The following is a 6589-nucleotide window of genomic DNA, read 5'->3' as shown; positions in this document are numbered from 1 at the left end:
CTCAGGACCAGGATAGTGGCTCCCCCTATGGCTCTGGTCCTTGCGGCCCAAGGGGATCAGTTGAAGCCCAGTTTTAATGCTTATTACAACAATGGCATTAAATGTTGGTAGGAGTAGTCAAAATCAGGTGCTGGCGTTTGATTTATTTTCCTTTCTTGCTTTATTTTTTACTGTTCAGCCTCAGGTTGATCCGCAGGGACAACATGTACCTATAGATGTTGTAGGGTGAGATTTGTTTTGTTTTGTTAAGAAGTCCCGTGTTGTGGTGTTTGTTCAATTCCATGTTTGTGGGATCATTGAAATAGTTAACTACCGGGAGAGCAGTGCCCATGTTGGTTTTTGGGAAAGAGGGGTGAAGAGGTAGTTGCTGGAGTTTACTTTCAAACTGGGTATTCCAAAGACAGGTTTGTTGGTTACTTGGACAAACTCTGGGAACTGGACATTGCAGTTGGTGACTTCAATGCCAGACATCAAGACTGAGACTGCAACAGGGACCAAAACAACAAGTGCATCCAGTGGCTAAAGTTGTGATTCACCGTCCCGACTCGTGATAGGAACATGGTCCCCCCAATGGTGTCAACCTTTCGTGTCACTTCCAGAAATGACCTTTGTCTGTACCCGGCACTCCATGTAAGAAAACAGTACCTGGATGCTGCTGGCTACGAACATAGGACTGAAGCGCTTAAATTGACGGTTAATCGTCCTGACAACATCATGCATCAGAGGCCAGCCTGGGAAAAGGCAGCCTGGGAAAAGGTTGAGAAACATTTGGATGACTTGCAAGAGGTGGAAGATGGGAAGTTATGGGAAGGAGTAGTGGACGCACTCCTATGGCAATCTGTTGGCAGAGGTCTTTGGGAGTGGTAGACACCAGAGTTGGAAAGCATGAGATTTGAGGTGGCTCAGCTGTATCAATACTCCAAAGGCAGGGTAGGGCAGATGGAGGACTACCAGCTGGTCAGGTGTGTTCACTGGGCATGCCTATTGAGGGCTAGCTTCGAGCACATCAGATCAAATATAGCTGAGAGCCAGGACGTAGAGATCTTTTGGTTGGAGCAGACGTTGGAAGCTAAGCGAACTCTTCCCTCCATGTCCCACCCAGATGGATCTTATGCTGCTAAACATCCTGACATTAGTGACTTGATTGCACAATAGTTCTACAATGTCGACTGTACCCCTTGAGAGGACTCCAGAGTCGACATGGACAGTGCTCAAGAGATAGAAGTTGCCCTTGCCACGTCCCCTAAGAATGAGGATCTAGGTGAGGATGAAATTGGTTATCACTTCCTACTTTTCTGGAAGAGAAGAGATACAACAACATTGTGACACTTAGTAGATTATGGGCTATGGCAAGATATTCCAGACTGGCATGGGGCTGAGGTGGTGCTCACACTTAAGCTAGATAAACCCCGGGATGAAGTCGTCAAGTCTTGGAGGATGATACACCTCCTCCCGATGCTGGCAAATGTCGTGAAACACGTGGTCCTGTTGAGACTGGATGTTTGCCTTGATCTGGGAGAAACATGGTTTGGATCTCGCTGGAAGCGTGGAGTTCATGATGGCATGGCAGTAGTCTTTGATTTCTTGAAGCATAATGTGGACTACAAATGACTAATCCTGTCAATGGATGTAAAGGGAGGGTTTGATAACCTTGATACTGACCTCCTGTTAGACCTTCTGGCAGCATGGGGATGTCCCTGGAACATGTACCAGTGGATTTAGCGATGGACTTCCTGTTGATCAATCTGTTTTCCCTTCAACAGATGCCTCTCCTGGGCCTCGCAGGTCCGTAAAGGGGTACCTCAGGGCTCCCCCCTTTCTGCATTTCTCTTTGGTGGATACCTGGCTAACACATTCACATGGTGAATGAGATACTCTCATGGTGTGCGTCAGTTGGTGGTTTCATACGTTGATAATGGTGTCATCACTGTAGCAGCGGAGTCCTATATAAGGCGGCCTGATACCATGCCGGAGAGATTTTTGCAGACTATGACCGCATAGCCAGGACTTGGGGAATGGGGTTCAGTGCTATCAAGACCCAGTGGATTGGCTTTGGGGATAGAGCATGGGAAGGAATGGAGTTGTTGGGAGAGATGGTTTTACCTTTGGAGGACTTATGGGTTCTTAGATATAGGTCTAATGTACTTCTTAACTTTCTTCTCATGTAAGGTATTGGTTGGCAAGGGGATTGGGTATTACGAGGAGGATTTCAGCTTTGGGGAGAAGGTTTGGAAGTGTTGACGGATTGGGAGCATGGGAGATTTACTGCTTGGTGTAGGCAGCCTAGCTTCCGACCGTCTACTACGGACTTGAATTTGTAACCCACCATGCATTGTATTTGAAGCAAATTCAGGTCCACCTTGACCACTGCCACGGTTCGGTATTTAGGACACCTATGAAGCTAGCTAACAACATACATTTAGCTGAGTTTGGAACACTGCCTGTCGCTATTCAAGGGAGATACCTACAAGAGAGATGTTAAAGCCAGTTGATCAATTACTGATACTGCAACCAGCATCCTTGGTTTGGTCAGAGACGGCAGAAGAGGCAGGAGGATGGCCTGGTGGCACATCGGCAGACCTCGGATAAGGAACTCAATTGCCGCCTTATGGTTTGGATTGGAAAAGGCAAGGCAGTGATGGCTACACGCTACTGTTCACTTTACACATACCTATGTACATCCTCACCAGTGGTCATATACCCAGATGGATCAAAGTCCTCTGGTGGGGCTGGTGTGGCTTGGGCGGTGTTTGAAATGGGACCCTTGACCTGTGTTGATGGGTGCTTGGTTCTCCCATCATGGAGCATTGTTGAGCATGAACTGTTTAGAATTGTGCGTGCCCTCCGACATGTGTACAATATAGCCAAAACGCTTCCCAGTTTATTTGTGCATGGACTTTGTACAGCCCCTGATCCGGGTCGACAATATGTTCTGTAATGGTGACTCGGCTGAGTTGTTGGAGGTCTAGGTGTCCTAGTTGAATGCCTTCTCCCATGTCCGTCATGGTTGAGTACCTGGTAAGATGGGCATTGAGGGCAACGAGATGGTTGACCTAAAGGCTAAGGCCTATATTGGACATCCCTTGCACCATTTGATTTGGGATGGGGTCTGCTTCGGAATCAGACATGCAGCCCTGGCTCGGGAGCTCTGGAAGGAGGAATGGGGGACCTGGCATGCTAGAGAAGGATATGGGTACTACACCTGTGAACCCAAGGCACCGTGACACCTCAGGGGCCTGACCAGCATGGACTCCTATGTTCTGTTGAGGATCTACATTACCATGTGCATGATCTGATTGGCCATGACAGCTGTGATGGGAAAGAAAATTGACAATACTGGAATGAGTGCCCCCGCTATACCAGAGAGTATCCTGATAATGAAGACTTGTATAAGGATTCAGCCGCGTCAAGACAGAAATGTTGGTGGATGGGTCATCAGTGGTTGGGCCTGGGAATTCCAAGTCAGGTTAAGGCTGTGGATGGGGAACTAGTTGTGGCAGGTAACCCCTTTGATGGTACACTGAGGGTGGAAAGAGACGGTGGAACTCTGGTAGTAGAAGACGCTATGATTTGCGCCTGGTGCGAGAAGAAACATGATAGTGGTAGTTGCATCTTGCCAGGCGGGGTGACATTGCTGTAGAAGTGGTTCTTTTTACCCGACCAATGATGATGTGAGTATCTCTGTTATTGTACTGCCATTTTAACCGCCGCTAGTAAGAAACTCGCCTACTGTACCGAACACTTCAAGAAATGGCCTTCATGTTTACACATATGTCAAAGTCATTTCTAGCAATCTCAGCACCAGGAGTGGGACAAATTGAACCTGGCACCACAAATATCGGTGGTCTTGAGGTGGGCTAAGGTGAATGAGTTACTAAAAGAACTCTGTTGCTCCTGTTGTGGTTTGGTGTTCGCTGGAGGTTACGTGGATCTTGGGTTGCATTATAAGAGAACAGAGGGATGTTGGAATAAATTGTATGTTTCCTTTGTTGAGTATGTGGGACAAATTGTGTTGGAGGTGGATATGGGTGAGGGCATGAGATGGTGGTTGGGTAGCGAGGTGGGAAGACGCATGAATCTGGGGCAGGCACTAATCTTTGTGAGTGCCTGTGAGCTCATAGAGGTAGTTATTTTTGGATTTATGTTTGGTATGAGCGGTTGCACGGTGGAATGGTCTGCAGTAGGGTATTTTAGATAGTTTGTTTTATGGGGCGTGGGGGAGACTAGCCGTATGCCAGTGTTGGTGGTACTAGTATAAATAAAATTAGATTGAATTCTAAGTACTTTTCCCACTTATTACTTTAACAAATATATAATACCTCTACACTCTTTATCATTATCACGACCTTTACAACTATTATAACAAGAAAACTCTACATGTGATAGAGTTAGAGAACACTTATGACAGTTGTCACAGATACAAGACAAAGGTCTTGTGCAATCCATAATGAAGGCATAGTCCTAGTGCTATTATACAGTGAGGAAGAAGAAGAGAAATATTGTTCCCTGTCACCAAGAACTAAATACTGAAAGAGGGATCATTACATTACCAAGTGTCACCTCCAGTGACGCCAATGAATACAAGATGGCTTCCTTCAGCCTGGATAGGAAAGGAGATATAGATATCAAGGATCCAAACCTCTATCTAAGGGAATTTAGCAACACCCTAGATCAATTTTCAGCAGAACCCTGGAGGGTACCAAGTCCTGTCATACCAGGGAATGGATCACCTGTCAATAGCCCCTCTTCGTGAAGCTCACAATGAAGAAGCAGTTCTTGATCAACTCTACTTGTGCCACCGCCCCTGGCCGCTCTGGCATCAGGGGCTAACACTTTGTGAGTGACTGAAAACCAGTTTCAGACATTCTTAGGAGCAACACGAAATACAACGACCGGACAAGGAAATTTCCAACAGGTAAATGCAAAGGAGCCAGATACAAATAAAGAAGCCGAAGACAAATTACGAATATTCCTAGCACAATTTAAAGGATACTTCGCAGTAAAGATATATGGAGAACATCATGACAAGATCGAAATTCCCTGTATGCAGTCAGTATTGAGGGTACTTGAGGGCAATTAATCCTGCCCTTCCAAGATGGATAGAAACAAAGAGAGGAGTCATCATGAGGAGTTTAACACTACTCTTTTCGTATGTTTTGGGGAGCCATCGGCCAAAGAGACCATAAGAATGGAGTTGGAGAAACATCAGAAGGGAAAGAAACATTTTCAGCTTACGGGAATGAATGTTGATTAATGGAATTCAAGGCAGAATTCGATAATACCACCCTCTATATCATCCTATCAAGGAACAGTAGTGAACAAATACAAGCAGTATGGTGAAATCCAACGTAGTCTTGGTCACATCAGAAAGCTTCGCCAGATGGGCTATCAAATAGAAAAGCCGACAAGAAATGGTTCGAAACAACAGAGAGAACACCATAGCAGACAGGAGGTCAGAGACATTCAGGAACATGGATGGGACATTCAGGACACAAGCAACTCAAAGAGTGATCAGTGCATTGTCACCAGAAGTGCCTATAGAATTGGACAGAGCAATGGCAGGACCTGTTCTGAACCTATCCAGAAGGAATTTGCTAGAAGGATGAGCGGAAAATGCTGCTCGAGATACAGAAAAGCAGGACCATGGATAAAGGAATGCCGGAGCCAACCTGAGAATAAATAGGAAGAGAAAAAAGGGGATGGAAACAATTGCTACCAATTTCACAAGAAGAGCACATTTGTGAGATAATTGCTGAGGATTTATAGGTAGATAAAGACCATGGTCCCCAGTAAATGGCAGTCTGCGAGACCCAAGATGCCCACATGGATAACCCATCAAGTTAGCCCACTATTATAGGGCACAACACACAAAATGCACGGAAGAATATGGAGATCATGTGATGATCAAGAGGATGATATACATTGAAAGCAGGAAGAAACAACAATATATGCAATACTCGACTTAAGGGCTACAGAAGATTTCATCAACATGGAAAGCTGCTACAAATATAGCCTCAAGACTAAAAACGTAAATAAAGGGAGCGAAGTCTACTTAGCAGATGGAAAGCAAAGTGCAATAGACCCTGTAATCAATAGGCAGAAGTACCTATGGACATTGACAGTCATACGGAAACAGCAAGTTTCCAGGTAGCCGATCTCAAGAAACATGAGAGAGTTGTCGGTATGCCACAGTTACGAAAACACAACCTAACCATCAATTGCAAGAAGTACAAGATAAGATGACTTTTACAAGCGAATAATATGTCATACAAAGTCTCATTTGTTCATCACTAGTGAATTCAAGGACTAATACGCAAAGCGGAAGAAGAAACTTTAGATGCAAAATTCCCCTAATTGGGGCAAGACAAAAGAGTCCAGATACAAAGACTGGACCAAGGAGCAAAAGTACCTACAAACAGCTCCAAGAGGACAGCAGTCCATGACCAAGATGCCAATGAATGGACCAAGATACCTGCCAATGGGCAGGCCTCAATGGCAACATGAATAGCTATTAGACTACCAGATAGCATGTATGAAGAGATAGCACCCAACAGTGGTGTAGCAGTCAACCATCCACTCATGACCACTA

Source organism: Tuber melanosporum, assembly GCF_000151645.1.
Source record: "Tuber melanosporum whole genome shotgun sequence assembly, scaffold_270, strain Mel28".
In the NCBI taxonomy this organism is placed as follows: domain Eukaryota; kingdom Fungi; phylum Ascomycota; class Pezizomycetes; order Pezizales; family Tuberaceae; genus Tuber; species Tuber melanosporum.
The sequence above is the reverse complement of the archived record's forward strand: the minus strand, read 5'-3'. Positions refer to the sequence as shown.